The 27,386-nt window shown below is 33.1% G+C and overlaps 1 protein-coding gene across 1 annotated transcript in view; it reads right to left on the bottom strand.

Annotated features, from left to right (window-relative positions):
* LOC106715191 (bromodomain adjacent to zinc finger domain protein 2B) overlaps positions 1–24,750 on the bottom strand; it is a 58,273-nt gene extending 33,523 nt beyond the window's left edge. The window contains exons 1-2 of the mRNA XM_045682687.1: positions 24,170–24,750; positions 2,477–2,626 (exon numbers count right to left, since the gene is read on the bottom strand). The gene's annotated coding sequence lies outside the window, so the exon portion shown is untranslated. The remainder of the gene's footprint in view (positions 1–2,476; positions 2,627–24,169) is intronic.
* Between the last annotated feature and the right edge of the window lie 2,636 nt (positions 24,751–27,386).

The raw sequence follows: 27,386 nt of genomic DNA, 5'->3' as shown, positions 1-27,386 counted from the left end.
CATACAAATTAATTTCTAATCTTCGTATCTTAGGGATCGATTATTGGGTTCGGACGTTATTTTATAAACGCACTGCTATCTGTCGTTGAACTAAGACATCGTGGTACAGTTACGTGTACTATTAGCTTATCGGAATAATAAACCACGCTTTGGGAGTTTCAATGTAAATAATAATAATAAATTTTCTATGTACCTATATTCTAAAGATAATAATTCTACAATTGTTTATACAAATTCACGCTAATACGATGTTAATTTGTAATTATATTGTATATTATAAATAATAAGTGTGTTGGGTTTGATCTAAATTTGTTTAAAATGTCACTTAAATCACAATAAGCGTGCCATCAATGTCCTAAGCTTTGTTATTGATGTATCGTCTCTGATATTCAAAGCTAAGCTAAGCTAGTTTGCTACATTATCCGGAAAACGGTACTTTAACTACTGATTATATTTATTTCTTACATTTAATTTTGCAAGGAGGTCAAAACTAATCGATATACTACATAGCATTGAAAAATTCTGGGCAGCAATATATAATCGCAGATATCTACTCGTATAATCATTCTCATTTAGTTATGAAAATTGTGTATACATATATAAGTAAATAGGAAAATGCACAATGGAATAAATGCAACAAGTTATGTAATGACGTCTTCGGTGCTTACAATCGTCAACACATAACACATAAACATGATTGACTCCTGTTACTTATGTCAGTGCAACATCGATTCAACGTATGAAGATAAGGTATAATAAAACTATGCGATATATTATATTGTTATAGTACAGATAATGACATCAAAAGAACCGATATCTTGATTTATCTAGAGACTTAGGAAGCTAACTTAATACGGGTACATTATTATAAACTGTTTAATCGAGAATTTTAATGCTACGCTACTAAGAAACTATAAAATTTATAAATTAATGGGATACAATACTTTCGATTAACGTTTAAAATCCTACGATTCAGGTGTGGGAAAGTCTCTTTACAATAATCGTCAAGATTCTATAGCACTAAACGAAATAAATGTCTCTGTAGGTACCAAGTCTACAGAAGGCCTAGAAGATACAGAATCTCAAAACTTATAGAAAGTGACATTGTTTATCTTAATAATATTTTAAATGGGAAAATTTATATGAATGGATGTTGGTTTGTTTGAAGGTATCTCCGGAAAGGCTAAACGGATCTTGACGAATTTTGGCACAGATGTAGAACATAGTCTGGAAGAACATATACTTATTACATTTTTTTTAATTCCTCGCGGATGAAGTCGCGGGATAATGATAGTCGGTAAATAAAGGATAACGATACTGTCCTCTGTGGGAGTAATACTTTTAACTAATAATATCTCCCTACAATAGTATACAATTCATACGTAATATCTATCGACCAATAAGGCCATTAATTGATATTTATAGCAATCGTTTGTGTACACGCGTTAGCAATTAAATAGGCCAGTTCCGAGGACATTGCCCAAGCGCTGGCTCAGAGATCACAGTGGCGTAGGGCCGTTGATCGATCCAACCGTTTGTTTATTCCGTCTTCGTGTAAACGACGGAAGCGCTTTATTTGCGTTGGATGAAACTGATTGAACTAGTTCTTTTTATGCCAACTTACTTTCGTTTTTGGTTTTTTTTTACTAAGTATTTGAGATGATTTGACTTTTAATATTAATAAAAAAAAAGAATAAAAGTACTGTAAAAGCAAAAATAATTGTTTCTAAATTCATTCATATAAAATGTTGATTATGAATGAACTTTAGAATACTTTAGTTTGATTATGAAGGGACAATGGCTTTCTCTTTACCTACGTTAATACAAACGGTAATATTGAACTTTTCACTAGTTAGAAATAACTGTTACGTTTACCCGTTTTTATCCTTCATAACCTTTAGTGTATATGTCGAGCACGGGAGGCAGTTAATTATCTCTATTTTCCAGTCACCGCTATATAATTACAGCAATACAAAAGATCACGAGCCATAGGTTGAGAAGCCCCGCTCTAATTCTTACATAAACCTGCTCATTATAACAGAGAACGTTTGTTACGCTCTAAGCCGTATCAAGGCTAATGTAGACCATTATTAAAAGTAAATAGTATTTAGATCCTTTGTTACATTATGGCGATTACTTATATAAATTACTACCTTTCGCCCGCGACTCCATTCGCGCGTAATCAATGAAAACGTAATTAGTAGCCTATGTGTTCTTCCAGACTATGTTTTACATGTATGTCAAATTTCATCTAGAGCCGTTAAGCCGTTCTGGAGATACCTTCAAACATCCATCCATCTATCTAAACATACGCATTTATAATATTAGTATGATTAATATTATTATTATTAATTTATTATATTTAAACAAAATAAATGTGCTAACAATTTATGCACGCAATTGCTTAAGCAGTCATCAGTGTAGATTTTTTCAGTGATTTTTAAGTTATTCAGGAAATCAGTTACAAAGCGCTTACCTTGAATGGTAGCTATCATCCAGAACCCGGATCACGGAGGGCCCGAGACGTTGTTACGATGCACATTGTCTCACTCCATGTCACTTCACACACATAACTTGCACTGCACTTATGTCACTTAACACAAGCTTGCAAATCCTGTTGCCGCTTCTGTAACAAAAAAGAAACATTGTTTGTAATCTTTTTACAAGGGTCCGTTGAATATTTTTTGTACAATATTATAAATGCGAAAGTTTAGATGTTTGTTAGAAGTTATCTCCGGAACGGCTCAACGGATCTTGATCATATTTGGCACAGATGTAAACATAGTCTGGAAAAACGCAAAGGCTACTAATTAGATTTTATTTTAAACTACACGCAGACGGAGTCGCGGTTGACAGCTGTTACACATAAGATAAAAAAATGTCGATTGTAAAACGAAACTCTTTGCTGGGCTTTCGTTAATGTTGCAGATTAATACACAGCCACACAAAGTTATAGAAATACTTTCTACTAAACTATTGGACCATAACTTTTTAGAATTATTTTCAAAATAGAATAATTATGTGTACACTCGTCATTTTGATTGCTAGCGGTGATAATATGGTCACCATTACTCTGACAAATTCCAGTAACATAAGGGGCGCGCGACAACCCCTGTCTGCAACCCCACAGTTGTTAAATTATGTTGAAATCGCTCATGATTCTGTACGATTCCCCGTCACGTGGTACAACACTAAATAATTGATGCCTTGTGTATTGTTCGGTTTTGAAATGACTCATTTGAGTATGCCATGACTCGGAAATTTTGTTACGGTATTGTAATTTTTGATTTATATATTTGAGAGGTTGTTGAGTTTCAATATTATATTTATATAATTACTGTCTTTGGTCAGATGTTCTTAAAAAACAAAAGCAAAATTAATTTAATTAGCAAAAATTAAATCGTTTTTGTTATAATTATACGTAAGGAACAAAATAATTATTAAAACAAAGTTCAAAAAATTTCAAGAGAATTAGCAACTAACAATTCTAATACACAAAACTCATAAAAAGTCAAATAACTAAGGGTTCGTGCAGACAGACGTGAAAAGTAAATTTAAACCTTGTTTCAATCGTGTAAAGCTCAATTTTATTTGTTATAAAAATTTGCTCTTCTCCGACCCGGTCTGTGTGGACGGTCCCTTACGCTACTGGCATAAAAGACTATTGTAACGTGAGCGGCATTATCTTTTCAATATTATCTTTATTTGTATTTTAGTTGAAATTACTAAGTAAACAGTAAAATCTTTGTTTAACGGCACAAAGCGACCAAATTTTACGAATTTCTCTAAAACAATCTATTGTTTTACGTTCTTTAAAGTGGAACTATTTTCTATTATCATTTTATATGTTAATAGTGTTTATTAATAAGTTTCACTAACATAAGCAAAATTACATATTTCACGCTTAATAACCTTAGAATGAGCACAATCTAATTCCAAGGTCTGTCTATTATTAGAAATATTACTGTTATAACTTAAGACATACAGCAAACCTTAATACATACATATAAAATTAAAATATAAACTTCGTAAAGAAAAACCCTGGCAGCTGTGGAGCTATCGGACACTAAATCAGTGTATCCGTATTATGATGGAACGATGTAATGAAAGAAGAGGACTTTTGACTAATCAATAGTAATATATAGAAACAACATTGCCGCATCTGTCTGATTATAAGCATTTTACAATATTATCACATTAATTTTAAATTAATCACAATAGACAAAGTGTAATACAAACCGCTGACCGCTGTTGTTCAGTTTATTCAGAGTAGTCGGAAATCGATTCTAATCGAACTCGAGTGGTCTCAGAATTGAACCTCCGATCCCGAAAGTAAAATATGTCGCAACCAACAAACCATCGGCATTTTAATTAAAGGTGATATCAGGCACGAAACACAAAAAGCGCGAGCGCGTACCCGCCGAGAGCTTCATAAATAATACCTTGTCGCAAACCAATCGATTATAATCGCAAAGCAATTTTTCAGAACGCAGAATCCAGTTAACCACATCGGCACGGCCTGTACACATTCACGCACACACAAACAAAGCGATGTCTCCAACAAAATAAAACATCGGCCGCTGTCATGTGGTATTGATTCCGGCCCTTCGCCTGCCGTCCCTCTCGCGCTTGCCTAGTTTTAGAACGTGCGAACGGGACAGGTGTACTTTCTTCTCGCCAAGATGTTGTATTTACTCGTGTGCAGATTAATACGGTAACGCCCTGTATATTGCTTTGTACCTGTACGTTCGTATGTTTGTTACATCACACATGAGAATATTCAAATGACTCGTTACATATTTTTAGTTATTTTGTTCGCATAATACCTACATTATTGATTATGTATTCAATAAAATGGATTAGAGTTAAATACATACACTTCATAATTAATGCTTTAGTAATATAAGCGTACGACTTACAACGAATTTTAAAATCCTTCAAAATAAATCAGGTCTAAAAGCAATATTTTCATTACTACGAAAACTTTTGGCCAGATTATTATAAACAACTGGCATTATTAATGAATACAATAAAATTAAAAACTGAAATTTAACTAAATTACAGTATTGTTTCATTACAAGTATAACTAATTATATTCACCTAACCTTTAGTGCGGCAGATGTTTTAGAGCAGATATTATACGTATATTTTGATGGAGTGGACGAATCAGACTGTGAGGGGCGGATGGATATATCGCCACCCTAATTTCGTATAAAACACGTACAAGGCATTAATGTGAACGGTCGAGAAATAAAGGGTATGTTAAATCTCAGTTTTAACGCGCCCCTCATTCAAGTCTGTAAATCGATAAGTGCATTGCAATAAATTATATCTATGTTTGTTTGACTCAGAATGAAGTAGTTTGTTTTAGATATAAACGAATAATTGATATCTAGATTTTAATTAAAGTACATACGATAATGAAACTAACACAATAACAAAGGTAGACAACATTAAATATATGGATTTGTAGCGTATATTTTTTCTATGTCCAGCAAGAGTAAAGGCGTCGAAACAGAATACTAATTTGTAGGTAGTTAAAATTAGAATACACCAAGAACACAATGTAGACAACAATATTTAATTAGTAAATAGTATTTATAAATATATCTTATCTTACTAATATTATAAATGCGAATGTTTAGATGGATAAATGGATGTTTGTTTGAAGGTATCTCTAGAACGGTCCAACAGATCTCGCTGAAATTTGACAGAGATGTAGAACATAGTCTGGGATAACACATACACTACTTATTATTATTTTTTTAATTCCGCGCGGACGGAGTCGCGGGCGACAGCTAGTCTGTTAATATGTATATCCGATTGACATAAAAGTTTCTTTGAATCCAGTGACAGTCTATAGCAATCAACTTAAACTTGACATCTAACCTAACTGATGGTGTTATAAATAAAATACAAAACAAGGCAGCAATCAAGGCAGCTGTCTTCTGTATAACATGGGTCTTCAGTTTTTATTCGACCAATATTTTGCAGCGCTCAACTCACTGTTCACTAATTAGATGTTACAAGAACGTCTCATATATAGTTTTGACTGTGCGGTTTCATCACAGTAACAACCGTAAAAACTTGTATTAGAGACAAAGGAAGACAGAGGAAAGAGGACTTCTCCTTTAGAAGCAATTATCGCTGAGTGTGAATTTAGTAAGAGAAATCTACACTAAGCATCTATTAAATAACTTTAAAAGGTAGTTTTTTCCGTCAGTTAACTTTGTTATGGATTTTGGCATTTTATATTATTACGTGTCTATATCTTTTAAATAAATTGTTCCTTCAAACGGAAATCCGTCCGCCATGTACAAAGCGTCATCGTATAAAACATGTCGTACAAACACGAGAATTTTTTGCGAGTTTCTTGTGTTGTTTCAAATTCATGGGCGTTCTAAATTTGCGTCAAAAAGCGACATCTTTGTATAAAAACAATTTTACTTTCGATTTAAAAATGTATTGCATAAAATTGAACGATAAAAATTTCAATTCAATTGCGTAATATTTAAAATGTGACATGTAGCTTTCTTTTCATGACTTTTAACACGACATAGTTTCAATCAAGATGAATGAATTTTATCACTTTCATTTCTTATGACCATTTCGATGGCTCCTAAGTACTCATATAAGGGCCAAAGTAACAAATTAATGATTTTTACTTCTTTGTGTTAAAAGCTACCTCTTAATTTAGTTAACGACATTTTTTTCTGCTTATGCCGGCTATTTTAAGGTTATTTAATATGGTTGAAACTTTGAGAGCCTCTCCTGAAAAGTAGTCAATATGCACATTGGCCCTTATTCGTAGGAGCCATCGAATTTAAAAAAAAAAGAACATTCCCACCGATAATATACCACATGAAAGCACAACCACATACATTAATAACATTTGTGCTAAAATAACTTTATGAAAGCAGATTAAATAAAAGTTGTGCATTGATTGATTGAAGCTCAGATTTGCATTATTACGTTACATCCCCTCATGGGAACAAAGCGAGGGGGCCATGGGAAGCGGGCACAACCCACACTCTACTGTTTGTCGATCACAACTGTTATCAAGGCGGCCACACTTTATATATCTCGGTGAACTATGAAATTTTCTAATTGTTATAAAAACTATATTCTACACAAAGACGCTTACTAACAAAGATTTTTTATTACCTTTAGAGTTTTTTTTTTAATGTCAAAGATTTATTTTTATGTCAGATAGAATTATACGATAACTGAAAATTGGGAAATATAAAAAAAAACAAATCAAAAGTTTCATTGTTAAGTATGTACAGCAAATTACAAAGTGTTATTTACTAAAACATGAGGTAACATTATATAGATTTCTCTTGTTGGTTAAAAGGCCTAACATATTTCGTGTTTATTAGCGAAATAATAAAAGTAGTGTAATAGCAATTTCCGGATTATGATTGTTACATGTAAATTCAAATAAAACATGTAAAGTTGTTGAGTGACACGCAATCAGGCGCTTTCTAATTGACGATCGCTCGATTTATAGACGACTAGCTGTCGCCAGCGACTCCGTCCGCGCGGAATAAAAAAAAAAAAATTAGTAGCCTATGTGTTCTTCCAGCCTATGCTCTAGATCTATGCCAAATTTCATCAAAATCCCTTATTCCGGAGATATCTTCAAGCAAACATCCATCTAAACATTCGTATTTATATTATTAAAGTATAATTTGGTAACATCAAACATATTTTCTTGTTACAAATGCCTCTTTTAAGAAATTCTTATTTCTTAATTGACTACGACTAAGTAACATTGAAATATGCAAAAACTATTCCATTAGCATATTTAACTGTACTACGCTGTCAGATTAAATAGAAGATAGTAATGTGCATATTATATGTTATTTAAAATGTCTTTCAGCAGTGGAAACTCAAAGTAAACTTATACAAACTGTAATTATCAATTGTAATAGACTGTTGTCTTAACATTATGCCTCGACTTATTCACATTTTCCGAATTATAGCGAGAAATGAAGACCTATTTCTGCGTTACATATTATTTGCGCTAGTAAAAATACATTGATGGTCTCATGTACATTATTTAAACAGTCATACAATATGTTGGTTCTCTAAACAACTAGTAATATGACACGAAACGAATGCCCCGTACAACAATAACGGTTAACGCCTGCGCCCTCGGCCCAGGTGTGCCCAAATTTTTGGCATTCAATTTCAACTCAAACACCACGCATTAAACAAATTAATACATTCAATTTTGAACCTTATCTGTTTAGTTTAAAACTCAAAATAAGAGTATTTCGGAATACAATTTGTATTTCGAAGACAAATCGCGTTATTATTCCTTTTCCTCAAAGGCGATCAATTTTAAAACGTCTATTTAACGCCAAAGCGATTTACTGAACAGTCTACATGCTGGCTTAAATAGAATTTAAAAAGGCCAATTGAATTAGTGCTTACTGGCAACTGTATTTTCAAAAGTTATTTATTACAAAAAGAAGAAAAATCTCTATTTACAAAATACGTATCATATAATGTCTTAACAAATGATGTTAATAATCACACAAAATAACACAAAATCTTACTTAGCTATATCGAGCTCGAAAGAACAAATCAGTTATATACTGAAAGCGAGTATTAACACTTATTGGTTTTCAAACCCAGAACGTAGAACTTTTATGGTGTACTAACTACTCTTAGTATAAAACTTCACTGCAGTGACAGTTCTATTAATACATAACCCCATCTCTTCCATTATCCTTGAAAAAAAAAAACAGAGATAACTATATGTTTATATACACAAATATTGGCAGTAGAAACTCACAATACGAGCTAGCGCACATCAGTGTATGAGAACAATAAGCATTCATTTTACAATACTGTTGCAGCAAGGAATTCTCCGTACAACGTGGTATGAAGAGATAAGCAAATTGTTAGACTTCAACTCGGAACTCTGTTGCAATATGCTCTACTTACACAATACATGGGGTAAAGACCTCTACGATTTTAAAGATTATTTTTAGACTGACTGCCGCACTCATTAAGAGACCACTAAGGAAGTGCACTAGGTACATTTAATAGGATAAATTTACACTAGTCGACTGTTTAAGTCCCATTAAAGGAATCTTGAGAGCGCGAGTAACAGATATAAAATTCTGTTCAAGTAAATTGAATTAAAGAAACAGGTAAACTGTGAACTTGTGTTTGACGTGAAGCGAAAACTTTGTACCTCTTTTTTAAGGAAATGGCGAGAACGGATTGCACAGTTTAATCAAAACAAGAAATCTTTGATTATGAATTATAGTCGAATTTCGAAAAATGGGCGACCACCAGATTATCAAAATGTACAAATTGCAACATCAACTCTACAAGATATGTTTTTAGTTGCAATAATACAGTTTGTTAAAAGTAATCAAACGCACGTATGTGTGCAATTTATTATTAATTGTGCTGTTATTGCTTCTTCATAAGTAAATTGCAAGCTATGCTATGAGATGACCTTGGCTGCACTAATAAAGGACTCAACGGCTATTATCATTATATTGCACTTCAAACAGATATAAAACTAACAAGTATGTGTATTTAACATTTATAGACAGGACCGCTTAATAAAAATAAAGACAAAGATCTGTGGATTTCCATGTCTATTTTGCTTCTAGTTTGCTGTAGTGAATTGCAGTAGTAGATCAGTGTAAGTCAAAATTTGACAGTAGACTTTAATCTTACTAGCGATGATTAACAATTGAATTTAATTGTTGATATAATGTATCGTTTTTCAAAGTCGGATAGTGACCTGACATTAGTTTTATTCACTGCCCTACCACAAGTACTCGCATTTCAGTTGAGTAAGTTTAAAGCATGACTAAACATATCGACAGCCGCGCCAGTAATACGTTAAATGAGCGTGACAATTACAATGTTTAATTGTATTAGCAAGTACAGCGCACGTATACCTCTTACCTTGTACTTTGATTAGCCTACACTACACTATATAAGATTACATTTTGTTAAAGTTATAGTCAACAAGCTGTCGCCCGCGACTACGTCCGCGCGGTATTAAAAAACAACGTAATTAGTAACCTTTGTGTTCTTCTACACTATGTTCTTCATCTGTGCCAAATTTCATCAAGTACCGTTGAGCCATTTCCGGAGATCCCATCAAATCCACCCATCTAAATATTCGCATTTATAATATTAGTAAGACTAGCTCTGACGCAGGATTCTTTTTGTAATTAGAGACTATGTTCTATACCTGTGGCAAATTTCAATAAGATATATCGAACCGTTGCAGAGTTATGGATTAAAAACATACACGTTAATCAAACGTATCTCACGGGATCCGCATGCATTTCCGGAGTCATAAGTAGTCTATGTGTTCTTCCAGACTGTGTTCTACATCTGTACTAAATTTCAGCGAGATCCATTTATCAGTTCTGGACATACCTAGTACAAACATTCATACAAAGATTCGCATTTATAAAGTTAGTAAGATTTCTAAGAATACAACATCTTTTTTCGGAGAAGAGCTTATGGGTTTAGACGTATTGTCGTGTCCTCGTTAGTATGAAAAAATTACATTAAACTTCCCCTAAAAGCTAAGTTAACAGCTATGTTAACGTTAAGTAATAAATATGTGGAAATATATGTTAATTTATTGGAATATAATAAATGAACTGTCGCTTGTTAGAAAAAGACTACTACATTTACTTTAAATCTAAGTCGTATGTTTTGTGCGTGTCGTAACGACTACTATGTTTAGGTACTAAACTTATAAATGTAATTAAATCTAGACAGAACAGCGGACAGCTAATGTCAGCATTGTTACGCCATGTTTTCGAATACAAACCATCTCACGTATTGTAACGAACGGAATGATGCAAATCACAAAATGCGTTCGATTCACAAAAGAATCAATAAATAATATTTATTGTGGTACATAAGTTTATTTTCCTTATTGCCAAATAAAAACTAACCGACTGAGTTATTTATTGTTTAGTTTTATGGACATCAAACGTTAGATCACTCGGTGCAATAAACTGCACGAAGCAAAATATAATGATATGATATTTCTTCAAATCTCACTAATATTATAAATGCGAATGTTTAGATGGATGGATGGATGTTTGTTTGAAGGTATCTCCGGAACGGGTCAAAGGATCATAGTGAAATTTGGCACAGATGTAGAACATAGTCTAGAAGAACACATAGGCTACTTATTAAGTTTTATTAATAATGCCGCGCGGAAAGAGTCGCGGGCGACAGCTAGTTATATATAACTAAAGTTATAAAATAATGTTGGATTACAAAAATTAAGATTTCCATCGCTTAAAAGTTTGAGAATGTTTTTTACTTCTGCCACTAAATTGATAACAAACCAGCTACCATATGTAATAAAAAATAACATTATAAATTGTCTGACGCCGCTCAAAATATTTCTCTTTTAAGAAGCGAAGTTCCATTTGATGTCGGACAAAAAACAGCCCTCGTCTCGAGGCGGCTTTGTCTCGATCGCGCTGACGCCAAACGACGATATAAGCCATCGATCCGTTGCTCACCGTCACATCGGAAATGCCCTCTCGCATACTTGTGTCGATATTAACGGACATTTCTAACCTGTTCACATGGCATTTGCCTTTTTTTCAAGTTTGATCATTGGCTAGTATTATATCTTCAAATAAAAACCTCATGTATGCTAAAATGCTTGTCTTCCGTGAGAGAAAAAAGCATGTCTTTAGGAATATTAATGGACAGTTTTTTATAAATGTATATTTCACCTAATTCATAATCATACGTATATCCCTACTTACATTATATTATTTCTTTCCTCCCACGCACAATAATACAATCTGCCATGATTCATCTCAATGAAAATAAATGAATCATTTTAAAATACGACTGATATTTGAAATAATTTGTTTGGAGTGATAACATGTATGGTATGCATTATATCATACAACTCTAGTAAATACGCGAATATTTTGTATAAAATATCTCCAGTATAGCAAAACAAAAACGTTAACACATACTTAAATATTCCCAGAGAAAGAGTAAAGATTGAATCGCTTTGTTACAATTTAATGACACCAGAATGTTATATTCCATGATGACAAAGTTGTTATTTGACCAATACGTTTTACTAGTTGTCGCTCGCAACTCCGTCCATGCGGAATTAAAAAAAACTTATTACGTAGCTTATATATTCTTTCAGGCTATGATCTACATCTATGCCAAATTTCATCGAAATCCGTTGAGCCGTTCCGGAGATACCTTCAAACAAACATCCATCCAAACATTCGCATTTATGATATTAGTAAGAAGTAAGATAATAACCATGCGATATACCGTATTTCTACTTCGACCGTCACGATCGAATGAACTCAGCAATTACACTGTTAGGTACATGACAGTGCTTGCTTTTGTAATGCTCTTTAATATGACTTCATTGCAATTGTTTTACGTATTACTCGTTCATACAGCGCCATCTGTGTTATATATATATTTAGGGTAATTATGGTCACCTTACATACGATAATTTAGAGATGAGAGACATATCTATATATATAAAAGAAAGTTGTGTTAGTTACACTTTTTATATCTCAAGAACGGCTGAATCGATTTGACTGAAATTTGGTGGGCAGGTAGCTTAGAACCAGGAAACGGACATGGGATAATTTTTACCCCGTTTTCTATTTTTTATTCCGCGCGGACGGAGTCGCGGGTAAAAGCTAGTATAATATAAAAATAATGATGATGAATTCAGACATGACGGCTGATAGAGAATAAGAAATCGACCTTCCGTACGGAATATGTAAGGTAGCTAAACATCAGGTAAACCCGGCATAGGCTTAAACCTGTGTCTAAAAAATGCGAGTTAACAAGTCTTTGTTTATTACTGGAATTAGGGCTCTGATCTTGATACCTATTGAGTTTTAATTCGCAAAGTTACACGTGTAATTTATGGATGCTAATTACCGCCATCATCAGTCTCGCGTAGTATTTAAGTGCCGTTCTAAACATAATACACATTTCTTGTAATCCGCGGTGTAATGGTACAACACGCGCTAGTACAAAGCCTTGAAATGTCTACGGCAACAACAAGGTCACCTTTGTTAATCTGTCGAATTAAATACTTACAACATAACCTTATATTGTGACATGTAACTCACATCATTATTAGATTTAAACTTAAACATGCCTTGGTAATTTAAAAGGTACTACACACACGGTAGGCTATACACAACGCAAAGAAAACTTAAGAAACTCCTATCTTAAAACTTTATATCCTTACATAAGGGCCTAACCATAAAAATATTAGACAGTTTTTCAGTTACATTTTTGCCTTAAACATATGTCAACCATTTTATAGCGTTACGCGAAGTCTTGATTATTATAATATGTACTAGCTATCACCTGAGACTCCGTCCACACGGAATTTAAAAATAAACCTAGATAAGTAGCCTATGTATCTTCCAGACTATATTTTACATCTATGCCAAATTTTAGCGAGATTCGTTGAGCCGTTACGGAGATACCTTCTAGCAGACATCCATCCATCCATCTAAATATTCGCATTCATAATATTAGTAAGATACCGGGTAGGTTCCAGAAATGCGGTTTTGGCAAATAAATAATGAAGTATTTATACCGAAAGAAGGGTGGTCAATACATATATTTGGTGAAACATGACCACGTTGACGTCCATAATAACAATCAACGGTGTCAGAGTTAAAAAAATGGACTTTGACGTGTTTAAATAAACAGTGTGTATCTATATTTTTGGAGTAATACAGTATAACTTTACAGTAATGAAAAAATTATCAAATAAAAATTATAATAAATTACATTATCAAAGTATAAGAAAATGTAGAGTTCTGGCGCCGTTTCCTTTGTCCTTCATAACATCGGGTTGGCGCTTTGCTAACGGTGGCGCTGGAAGGAAGCCAGTCGCATACTCGACAAATTGATAAAATAATATCTCACCCGTTTTCTCATACAATCGCCTGTTATGACTGCTTTCATGCTGCATTACTACGATTGAATTCCTACATAGTAATATGTTGATATTAAGAGCATATTATGTTATACTAATTTTAATAAAAACAACATATTTTGATTAAATTGTTTAAACTTTCGTGAGACATCATAATTAATTAATTAAGAAACGGCTTAACTCACGTTTGATCGTCCGGTGACGGCACCGACTAGTTTCGAACCCATCGGGGGTCCATCTTCAGCGTCTCGCACGCGACGCGACCGCGAAGTCTTCGGATTAAACACTCGCCCTGAAGATGGACCCCCGATGGGTTCGAAACTAGTCGGTGCCGTCACCGGACGATCAAACGTGAGTTAAGCCGTTTCTTAATTAATTAACATATTTTGAGATAAATTCGCTGTCGCTAATAATGTTTTATAATTTTAAAAAACAAATCTATTAGGTTATGTCGCAAGTTGGAAAGACTTGGAGCAGTAGAGATAGAGACTAACAAAATATATTTTGGTGACGCAAAATGGACGCATCGGTCGTAAGGTTCTTCGATCGCCAAAATCATATGTAGGTAATGAATTAATAGTTTCCTAGTTCGTAGGTAATAAAGTAAACAAATATAAGGTACTTAAATAATCTTACTAATATTAAAAATGCCAACATTTAGATGGATGGATGTTTGTTATTAGGCATCTCCAGAACGTCTAAACGGATGTCGTTGAAATTTGGCATACATGTAATACTTAGTCTGAAAAATACGCTACTAACTATTTTTTTTTTAATCGTGCGGACGAAGTTGTTGTCGACAGCCGGCGTGAAATTAATTATGACAATCGCTCCAATAGTTTTACAGAGATTATCAATTATGTAAATAAAAAATATCAATTACAATTAAACACTGCGTTACAGATTATTTTAATTGCATGTTTTATTATTAAGTATTATGTAGTTCTTGAAAAGTCCAACAGCTTAGTTATATAATGACCTTGTATACAATTATAACAAAGGAACAATACTTGGTACAAAGCATTATCTTGCTTTTCAAAGAACAGACATGGGACAGGTAGTCACCAAACATCAACTATACTCCAGTTCCCTTAACAATTATTCTTATAAGAAAACTAATCCCGCCTCGGCTTCGCACGGTTTTTTTATAGCTTATGTTACTCGGAGATAATGTAGCATTTTAAGAGTGAAAGCATTTTTTAAATCGGACCAGTAGTTTTTTACTTTATTCGTCACAAACACACAAATCCTTCCTCTTTATCATATTCCTATTAATAAATATAATAACAGTTACAAGTAAAGACTAGTATCTAGCAGAGGAGTTCAATTGTTGTGGTTTTATTTTTATTTTTCATCATACTAATATTATAAATGCGAATTTTTAAATGGACGGATGGATGGATGAATGGATGGATGTTTGTTTGAAGGTATCTCCGAACGGCTCAACGGATCTTGATGAAATTTGTCACAGATGTGGAACATAATCTGGAAGAACACATAGGCTAGTATTACGTTTTATTTAAATTACGCGCGGACGGAGTCGCGAGCAACAGCATGTTTATATATAAATATGTTATGCTTTATTAGTCTATCAATATTAATAAGATAATGTATTAAACAACAGCAGGGTGTAAAATACTTCAATCTAAATTTAAATTACAAAGCAGTAAGTTATTCTAAAAAAAAAACTAGGCATTTCAGGTGTATTAAAGGAACTTGGTGGACCTGGCATTATTAAAAGACGAATAAATTAATATATCTTTTTAAAAAATCGTTCTTGCTGTCTATCACCGTATTATCATTAAAATATGTGCTCTATAATAAAATATTAACGCTCAAACTTATGACGATGTTCTTTTTACAAGTTGTGCGCTTGAAATGTGAATAATCCATATAGACGATTGAGTTTTTACTTTGGCCATTCTGTATTGTTATAAAACATGTCACGAATATAGCAAACGAATAAAAGGATCGCGATTTACGAGATGACAAGTGACCTGAACGAACGCAAGGTGGCGCTCAAGGTTACATCAAAGGTATTTAACTAGCGATAAACATATTAATACGATAAGCATATTAAGACTCTAAAAACGTGTTCATTAATTAATTATTAATGATTTATTAGTAAGAATTATAGATATTTCTTTTAAAGTTACAAATAGTAACTTCTAGAACAAACATATAATGACAATGTAATCGTTTTTACTGCCGAGAGTAGGAGAATGATATGGATGAAAATATATTTAATACATGCTTTTCGACAGTGGAAACGCACGTTAAAGAATACTCATAAAATTCGTACACCTGGAAGATTGCATTATTCCCAATGTAACAGGTTTTGTACTTAATGTAGAAACAATGTAAAGTTAATACTGCTGTTGGTACGTCGTTGTATTGTTACTAAAAATATTTTTCTCTTAATTTATTACTAGTTTGTTAAAATAGTTTTTTTTTGTGAAATTACAGTTTCGTCATACTTTAACGTAGAATTTGTATATTTTATACGGAGTCAAATATTGAATTTGTCGTTAACATATTTTGAAACAAAAACCTAACCTGTTAGAGCCTCTAACAATCTCTTAATTTATCGGACCAAATTATACATAATTCTTTTACTATTTAACATCTACATTATCCAGAAGCAACGAAGGTTAAGAGCAAGGTTACGTTGTGACGATACTTTAATACGCATACCAATAGAGGATGTTTTTAAACTGATGATTCTTATTTTTTTATATCATAAGGTTACAAACAAGCAAGCGGCCAAGTGAATACGACAAAATAGCGAATCGACCGATGCCCATAGACATCTGCTATTGCAGATGCGTTGCCTTTAATCGACGGAGGAGGGAATGCACAGAAAAAGGTTATATCCCTTTCTATTCTTATTTCCTTATAAAAAAGGTTGGGAAGGGAAATGGGACTAACATTAATACTACCGAACGCACACTCATCACACGAAGCAGAATTGCTTCCACTTGATGTCTGTCTGCTGTGTGATCGTTGTATTTCACCGGGCGAGTCGGCCAATTCTGCTGTTTGTTGTTACTGGCGTCTACCACCGTTGAAGTAGTAAATTAAACGATATTAGCAGAGCCTAACCTTTTACAGATGTTTTAACATTATAAAAAATACGCTATTGTTAGACTTTCTAATATTGTCGATCAAGTTAAATATAATTTGATTTAATACATTGAAAGGCTGACTATAAATTTGGTGGCAAGACGTTCACATCGATGCGTTAGGTAGCCGAGCTCGCTTGAAGAGATAATGAGGCCATGACTCACGGCTGACTCATGTCCAACGGATTGTTTAGCTGTTTGATTACCTGCACTCCTGTCGTAACTAAATATAGACTACAGGCCAACTTAAATTATATTGAACGAGAATAATCTGTCACGTATTTAAAGTTGATTGCAATACGTAGATTTTATGCGGTTTGCAGTTTCATTATAAAAATTGTAACAAACAAACGTAACTAAAACTAGCGTTGTTTATTTTTTTTACATTTAATTGTGTCGATTAGATGGTTCACAACTGAAACACAAATTCGCTTTTAACGCTAAGGAGCTTGGACGGATATCCTCACGGCTCTTCATCTTTTAACCATTTTTTTTTTTAAATAAATTGTAATTTTTTTGTTATTTTAATTGCAAATTACAAGCACACACAATTTTTTTTACTTTAGATAGGCCTTTTTAATTCACATCGGTTTGTTCTTGCCACAATCTACATCTTTATTAATTAAGGAATATAATTAAACAGGCCTGTAAGTGGTATTTAAAATGTAAATCGAGTTTTATTTTTATCACAAATATAGTGAGTAAATTGTTTTATTAATTATAGCTAAACAAGTTTGTGGGCCACAAAAACATATGAACGATAACAGTTAACCGTTGTAGAATAATATATATATAGGACTATAAAACCTGAAGCACAACAGAGGACATATTAAAGAAAAGATAAAACGTCTAATAAGCGTCTAATCTAGCTGTATAATTACAGATTATTTTAAATTTTCTATATCAGATACCACTAAATTCCTATTAAGTTTTGAAGAATTTTAGCTTTTTAGGGCGGCTCTATGCCGTCCTCTCGTTCTCCTAACATGCTGTGGATCAGGGACTTTGGGTAGTTTTAATCTTTATTTCTTTATTAAAATTGTTTAAAAATCAAAATATTACAAAAATTTCTTGCACTCAAATATCACAAATAATTATGTACTAGAAGAGTTTTAGTTAAAACAGATGATTCTTAAGGAAATGAAAATATTTACTTGATTATTGGTTTCATTCCTGTTTGGTTTTATTACGTTAGTTGATGTTGCCATTGTGTTTTTCATTTCTTTTCATAAATAACGACAATAAACTTCATTAATATGTCTCATTAGTGTTTTCTACCACGACGAAGATTACTTGTTAATAATTCAAAGACAAATAGAATCAATAAAACTTTCAATCCCTGAAAGGTCAACATTAGTATCGATTGAGAAGGTATAAGGTGCGCGGGTTGGGGGGATTGAGAGGGGTAGGCGTTAGGCTGGCAGTGACTTGATGTGATCCCGGCCGGCCTGCGGTGACCTACATTTACATGGCAAGCCGCTGCTGGCTGCATTGCTGTACCTTGTGAACGCACTACGAATTTTACCTCACAATAGTACACAAGTTAGCCGCTATTTTACTCAATTCGAATAGCAAGATTAATATTAGAATAAAAATAATTTTAGTTATAGCAAAATACATTTTGTTTAGTGCTTGAGGGAATCTAAGACTTGTTGGTTATAGCAATGACTTTTTTATAGAACCATGGTGAGATTTTAAGACTATGAAGATAGGATGTTGTTTTTGAAGGCTGAAAAATATCGTTCATTGAAGTTATCTCCTATAAGTTAAGAGCAAATGATAATTGTATGATGATGAATGTATTGATGATGTTCAGTTCAATTTAATTTTATTTATTTAAAATATGTTGGGTAAATTCATGTCACTTTTTTGGAACGTAATTTTTCGTAAAGAAGTCGTTACCGCTTATTCAAAATGCGTTTCAAGTTAACATTTATTAAGACTAACAAAGGACCCACATCGCGTCGTCGGAGGAGATGGGCTCACTGTATGAAAACGTCAAAGAATGTCAAATAAAAAGTAATTTTGCAAGTTCTAAGTCCCTGAACCGAGCAACAAGTCTGTTGGGAGTCCACACGGAATGGTGGTGCAAGCCATTTAAAGACAAAACGTCTACCAAATAAGGGTAAGAATCCTTTGCATTTTTTCGTTTTGGTCGTAAAACCATTTGAGTGGACGTACATTCTTTCGTTTACGACGATCATCTTACATCTTTTGAAGAAAAAAAAAATGGTTTCAAAAGTACATACTTTGTATTCGCGAGACATGTAACCAGTTTCAAAATTAACAAGTGATATAGACATTAAGGGGCAAGAAAAAAACTTTCTCCATAAGTGACCAGTTTTAGGAACTGTACAACTTCAAGACATTAGCCGCCTTATTACAAAAAATCTCAACAACTCTGGTTTAAACCCGAACTACGTAGTCTAGCTTAATCTCTAAAACCATGGTCTAAATGAATCCGTATTACAAAACGTAGACCAAAGCAGAACTTCATAAACTAAGAATTTGAACCACGGTCAATCGATTATGACAGATAATCATTCGCTCACTAAATGTCATTCGATAATAAACGTTCCGTTTCTGCGAAAGTTGTAACATCTGGCTATCTTTTATCGGGTATGTATATAAAATGGAATAGAATAAAGCACGTCAAACGGAATTCTTTCGAAAGTGCCCGCCCCGCGCGATCTTTGCTTTTACGTGTGTAATTGTCAATAAACTAATTGAAAATGGATCAACGATATGCAAAATGATCTGCAAATTGGACTTCTGAGAAGAAAGTAAATAATTAATTACCTACTACTTCATTTACTACTACGTTTAAAAACTTTCTTTGATCCGGAAGAATTATTTAATTTTTAATATTTTAGGAAATACTGCGTCAATTAGTCGCACAATCGTGCGTTACTTTTTCGATCCACTATTTTTTCCGCAAAACGTTTAGTAAATCGGTACTTTTGTCTTAAATCTTCATTCGACAATTCAACTAAAGGATCCAAACGAACTCGACGTTTATTAGGTTGACGTGACATTTCTAATATTGGAGATGTTTTAATATCATCAATGTCTTCCATGTCCATTAAATTAACCAAATCAGATTTTTAACAAAAATCCGATAAGGCACAAAACTCGTAACTAAGCGGATAGCAAATTCAAATGAATAACCTTAAATTTTACACTTTTGACATAAGTCTAAATCTGTGGTCTAAATAGTTAAACCTGGGAACGCAATGGTTTAAAGTTGTTACCATAGGTAGTCCAGGTTTAACGTTAAACTAAGTTTTGTAATATGAATTTTAAATAAACCACTTCGAATGTAGGTTTAAACCAGGTTTTATTGTTAGACCACGTTTTATAATAAGGCGGTAGTGGTTTTAATTCAATTGAAGAAAATATTTACAATAAAATAAGAAATGTTTAGATTTAGGCCAAAACACTTAGAACATAAATTCTATAGTGGCTAGATTAGTTAGTTATCAAACATATTAATTAAGAAAAAGGTTATGTATTTGTTAAAAACAACTATATAGGAAAAGATTTATGTAGTAAATATAACAGATAAGAAATTGAATAGCTACAAACCAATTCTATAACCACATGTTTTATGACGCATTATTATATTTATAAATGTACTCACGTATTGATGAGAGCACCTATTACTGTCGTCAAGCAATACATCAGTGAGGGAGGAAGACGTATCATCTAATATCATCTTATACATATAGAAGTTCAGCACATTACTATGAGTTTTTTAATATCATAGTAAGAATTTACCACGCAAGAAGGCTTATAGTGAAGCTGAAGAGTTTATTCTACAACGATAATCTCAGGAATCGTCAATCAGATTTCACCATTTTTAATTTTACAATGTAATTATTAGGAAAGTTTAAAGACTTATTATCTTATATTATCTTTATAAACTTTAACACAAGTGAGGCGATATATCTATGAATACCTATGAATTTTATCGTATCTAAATTAAGATTGAAGTGGAATCATATGTTTTATTGCTGTTGCTATTACTTATTAATACTATAAATGTGAAAGTTTGAATGTTTGGATGAATGTTTGTTAGAAAGTATTTCCAGAGCGGTTCAAGGTATCTCTCTAAAAGTCATAGATGTAGAACATCGTCTCGAAGGACACAATGGTAAATCAAGATTTTTTTTTAATTCCACACGGTCGGAGTCGCGAGCAAATGCTACTATTTAAAATTTGTTGCTAATATAAAACTGCGTATTCAGAATTTACAAAAGTTGATATTATTTTCAACGAAATCGAACAGCTAATAAAAATAAACATATTCGAGTTCAATAAACGATATGTTTTGGACTGTGATCAAATTTACACGTTCACAAACGCATCTGAAAATATCTCTCGCACTAATTAACAATTTCAAGACCAATCTCCAACTTCTATACGTGTCATATAAATGATAGAAATGAAATCCGGCACAAGGTCGTACGTATTAAATCAGGTACATCTTTGAGGCTTTAAACGTACATAATTAACGAATTCTTACTTGTCACAAAACGTGACTCTGATGCAAGCTATGTAAATATATATTAAGGTAAATGATTAGATCGTGTTATTTTACGATCAACGGCTCTGTTGTATCTTCTAGGTCAGGGATGGCGAACCTTTATATTTCAATATGACATTTTTGTAGAGAAATGTTTAATAAAGTTATACACGTGCCATCAAATAGTTTGTGATTATTGTGAACATTTCGTAGCGTCGGGAACACTCGAGTTCGTTCCTCGTACCTACTATTCCTACAACATACCTTTTTTTTTAATTTTGTAATCAATGTTTTGACCATAATATTATGTCACGTGCCATTAGTTTGCCATCCCTGCTCTAGATCCTTTAATTCCACATTGACGGATGATTTAACAACAAAATATACATGACCAAAGTTGTGTTAATTTCAGTTGAATTTATAGATCATATTTTTTAATGAGTTCTAATGTTATCCTTGTTATTCTTCTTTTTGAGGTGAACGTGACTGTTTATTTACCATTTAATAAAATTTAAACTGTCTATCAGTTAAAATTAACAGATTATTAAAAGACACTTAATTGACTAGTATTACCGAGGGGAAGATTTATTTTTATTAAACTGAACCAATTCATATAATTATTTCACCATTAGCAAGACTTCTTTTAAGGAAGTCTTAGACTTAGGTATCAACATTGTGTTTAAAGCGGCGACGACGCACAAACACTTAATAGAAAATAAATTAACAACCAAACTCACAGACCTTTATAAGATAGGCACTGAAGCAAGAAAGAAACGGCAATAAGTGATTACGTAGGCGGACTCGAAAGCTATTGAAGCAAGCGTTGTTTATAGCTTTCGATTTTCTTTCAAATAAGGCTATACGAATCTGACCTCTGTGCCATAGACAGAATATCATAGACACGGAATTACATTGTTTAAAAGAAGAACCAACGATGTAAAAGGAAAAAAGTAAATTTTTTCAGGGATCTTTTTAAACCTGTATCTGTTCTGAATTATCCTAGTTTCGCTCTATCGTAACACAATGATGTCCTATATTTTCGACTAAAATATTCGGTAACTATGGTATATCTATGTATTTTTAATGGCTAAGCTAAATAAATCAAGGCTTTTCTCAAGGAATTAATAAATTTAGTTAAAAAAATGAAAAAAAAATTACTGTTTTTTAAGTTTATCCTTGTGAAAATACTAGTTAATTTTCTCTAATGAAACATGTTACATGCATTTGATAGATTTCTTTCCATTTCTATAATATAAAATTATGGAAGGATAATTTAGTGAGCCTGCAATTAAACTCTACTCGAATGTTATTCAAAGAACCTGTTATTAATAGTGACATTCAAATGTTCCCATCAAGTGGAGCAAAGAATAAGCCAGCGACCAAGCGCTAACCATATTATCAACTCATTAGAACTCTTTTTCATTATTAAACAAACGAAGCATAAGAAATAAATGCCTTCAAAACGATAATAATTACCTCCAGTAACGGCCTATGAATCATCACTTTAAACCATAACCTCATTTTATAATGAAATCTTTATAGGCGTCCTATGTATAGGACGGCCGACATGCCAGAATAGTCGGATAAATGCGATCGGAGCATCTCGAACGATGTCGGAAAGTAATCTGGTGTATAAAAAAATGATGAACCCAACTCGTCCGCGGCAACGCGACAAATTCGGAGAGATCGCAGAAAGATGCCAAGGGGCAGCCGGCGTCGGCACAATTTGACACGTTCGGGTAACAGCTACAGGCAGTAACTCTCGTTAAACATAGGTGCCTATATCTAGTAAAGCAGTGAGGTCGTTCACAAGGCGCGGTTGTGAATGCAATTATTTCATGCTCAATGCTTGCTTATCCGCCATGATTGTTAACGCATTCAAATTCGAATTTTAAATCGTCTTTACCTTTTGGCATTGTTTGTCGAGATTGTTTTGATCAAATTCTGTTTCGTTATCAAGTGTGATGTAATCAAATATTATGCGGCATTACAATAGCGAGGCATAACTAGCATACATAATATTTTTATATGAATGGGATATCTTTTACATGACCTTGTTACTTTATCTTTCGCAGGCATTAACCACAATTCATAATAAGAAGTCTTCAGATTACTTTTCGTGCAATTACCAATATAAAATTGTTCTTTAGTGTCTTAATCTCATTAAAGGCCGGAAAAAACATTTTGAAGTTACATTATGTAAATATTTGTCTTGTTCCGTAATAAATTGAATAAGTGGTCGGAAATAAATACATATGTAACTTTCACAAACTTTCCTGTCTTTAACATTGAATATTTATGAATATAAGACAACATAAATTAGGTATAAATATTTTATGATGTTTTCATTGATTTATAATCATGTATTGAATATGAAATATCTACGTTGACATAATCCTATACAAATGCATTAGGTACTTCGACACATACTTAGCACATTGATGTTCTATTAATAGATAAGGAGAAAGCGAATTATGTTGATATGTTATTGCAAATATTTTTTTCAAAGCGATATCAAATAACTAATGTAACTTAAAAGAAAAAGAACTTTACCTTTTTAAAGACCCCGGCGAAGAACACAACGTTTTATTATATTTCCACCAACAATTTTGTTTTTGAACAGTCACAAATAAACTAAACGATATTTTTACAGTCAGTATTTGCTAATTCAATACATAACACATTACAAAGACAACGTGAAATGTACTCGCGAAGTAACAGTTACAATCTCTCACCGTTAAAACACCGACAGCATTCGGAACGTCAAAGGATTTGAAATAAGAACGCGATCCCCGCAGCTAGCCGCCACTAAAATTATTGATTTAGCAGCGTTACAAAACAACAAAAGATATAAAACGGGCCGGCTGCACACCCCCGCGCGGGCCGAATCGATCAGAATGATAATTGTCGCGCACAAAGACTGGTGACTACTCACCTAGACAGACGGAATGCACACACCTAAAACAACAACACACACAATTTATGTCAACAATGTTTCAGATCACAACGTTCAGGCACTATTCCGATGTACTTTGGCACTTATTTAATATGTTTTTATTATGTTAAACGGTTAATTAGTGCGAATTAAAAGCGATTTATGTCGCGGAGACGCGAGCAATTCGACGACCGCTAGCAAGATGGCTCCGCGTATGCCGCGCGGCGACCGCCCCCCCGCGCGCCGCGCGTACGTGCAATGAAAGATAGGTGGCCGCTACACAAGCCAAACGGAGAACGATGACTGGTCCGGAGATAAAATACTGTTTCGATTTGTAAAACATTTTCAAATTGGTTAATCATTTTATTTCATGAATTTTTACTTTTATGATGTTAAATAGCAGTGATAATAAATATTTTTGTGATAATAAAGTTATTTTTTGAAAATTTATATGGAACCATCTGTCATTATTTTGTAATATGTAAATAATATGCATTAGTTATGATAAAAAGAAACTTTTAAGTTATTTTTAGTAAAGAAATATTTTTAAAAGTAAGTGAAAAAAAAATTAATGTTGCAATTTTTTTATTTTTTTTTATACTATCATGTAACAATTTAGACAGCATTATTTTAGGTCTGTTTTGGTAATTTGGTTCTATTTTAATGATATCCAGCGATCAATCTGGAGATATGAGCTCTTGTGCAGTTGTACCGCAGTTCTTTCCCTTCACACCGCTTTGCCGTGCGGAGATCTCCCCGCGCCCCGCTCCCGTCCTGTCCTCTGCCTACCGACCTCTTATATACTGCTCTCTTTACAACAAAAAAAACACCAATTTCCCAAATTCCCGAAGCGGACCGCGCGCTCTCTCGCTCGCGGCAGACCTAAGATGGCCGCCCGCTTCCATTTTGATCGCAGATTACATTCGTCGCGTCCCTCGACCGATTGTTCAAAGCCTAAACGATGCGGCGTCCTGCCGTTATCGTTCGCTTTGTAAACGTATCGCACACGTATTTAGGCTATTTTTTCCCGTCCGACACGACGGTGACGTTAGATTTCGCATAACGCGATCCGTTTTCGCGTAAGCATTGTATAAAATGGCCGACGCTGTCAGTTTAGATATAAGCGAGAACATCGAGATCCGGTTATTGTATTGATTGAATGTACAACGGCCCCTCGGTGCGGGGTTGAAAGAAAGTCCATAGCCGGTCTAAATGGCCGCGTTAAAATGTAGCCGGGTTACGGCCGTTGCGATGGTTTTGTCTCTTTCGTTATTCCGGAGTCCTCTCTACCTGCCGCACACGACATAAGCGGCAATAATACATCTACCTAGCTAGTTGAGAGGGATTTGTGCACGGCGACGGCGAATCATCCCAACTGTGGCGAATTACGCTATCTAAAGTTATAATGTTACGCCGATTCAATCTTCTAGTGGTCACCTTACATTTATTCCTTAATTCAATCAATATTCTTTGAATAATTGATAATATTTTCTATCACACTTTCTAACAATATTTACATGATTTAATACATTAAATTAATTTAGTTATGAGGTATCACAGTTTCTTTAAAGGTTTCTTGTATTATGATAATAAAAAGTTTAGCACTGCATTCTAAATACGACCTTATGCTTAGTTCTTAAGGTTCACAATGCAGTAACGCGGTGATTATTTTTACGATATCACAAACTATTTTTTTTATAAATTATACAAATGAAAAAATTTAACGTACTTTTAACTTTAAAGTTGTATTTAGACCATGTGTATAGTTAAACGAATTGTAACAAAAAAGCTACAAAACATCGATAAACGCAAAAACTTCTTGGTTTACATTGATTTTTTTTACACATTTGATATATTTTTCGGTGTTAATTATTTACATAGGTTATTACAAAACGATCTCACATCGACGTTTTATCTAAATGCTCGTTTCTATTTTTATACTTAGTTGAGATGAGTAAGAGTTTGATGTCCAGTACTAAAAATGTCCTTGACTTTACGATTGTAACTACAATTATGAATTAAAAAAAATCCCACATTTTCATTGAAAACTGCCGTAACAGAGGAGGATTTAAATATTTCTAGTTCATGAGTTAGTGCATTAAAGTAATCCATTTTCATTTTAAGGTAAATAGAATGAAAGAAACTACTGGATTAAGTAAAATTTATGTGTGATAGGCATTTAATAAAATAAACAAAACTGTAATATTTATTAGAAAATTATAATTCATTAATATTCTACGAGTATAGCTGTGAAGCTGTGATAATAACAACTAACGCCATCTATTGTCACAAATATTAAATTTGCACTCAAACTAAAACTCTTGCCCAACATATCAAGTTACACCGAATAACAATTAGTTGGTAATTGATTTGTTCTGTAACAGTTGAAGTACAATAATTAATATTTTGCAACATTAATTGTTTGAAATAAGAAGATACAACATGAAACGCCATAGAGCAACTATTCTATTTATTTCTGTAGTCAATTGATTACACAGATTTAAAAATATTCTTAAATCTTAATATCTGTTCTAATAACAAATGATTGATTTCGAGTTTCATTACAATTATTTAGGTCGAGGTAGAGGTAGTTAGTTACTTTGCATCGCGCAACGTGTCTTTGTTTGAATATTTAGGCATCATTTTTATTATTTACAATCAGCTTATATAGTCATTAAATTGTTAAAAGTATAAATTAAACATAAATGGCATTTAAATGCCAAAGTTAGTGGTAGAAGATTAATTTGGTTTAGATTTTATTAAAATGTTAGTCATGTTAAAAAAAATCGTTTCAGTTATCCAGTTAGTAAGGTACTAAGTGAATGAATAGAGGTT

Source organism: Papilio machaon, chromosome 19 (assembly GCF_912999745.1).
Source record: "Papilio machaon chromosome 19, ilPapMach1.1, whole genome shotgun sequence".
Classification (NCBI taxonomy): Eukaryota; Metazoa; Arthropoda; class Insecta; order Lepidoptera; family Papilionidae; genus Papilio; species Papilio machaon.
The sequence above is the reverse complement of the archived record's forward strand: the minus strand, read 5'-3'. Positions and strand labels throughout refer to the sequence as shown.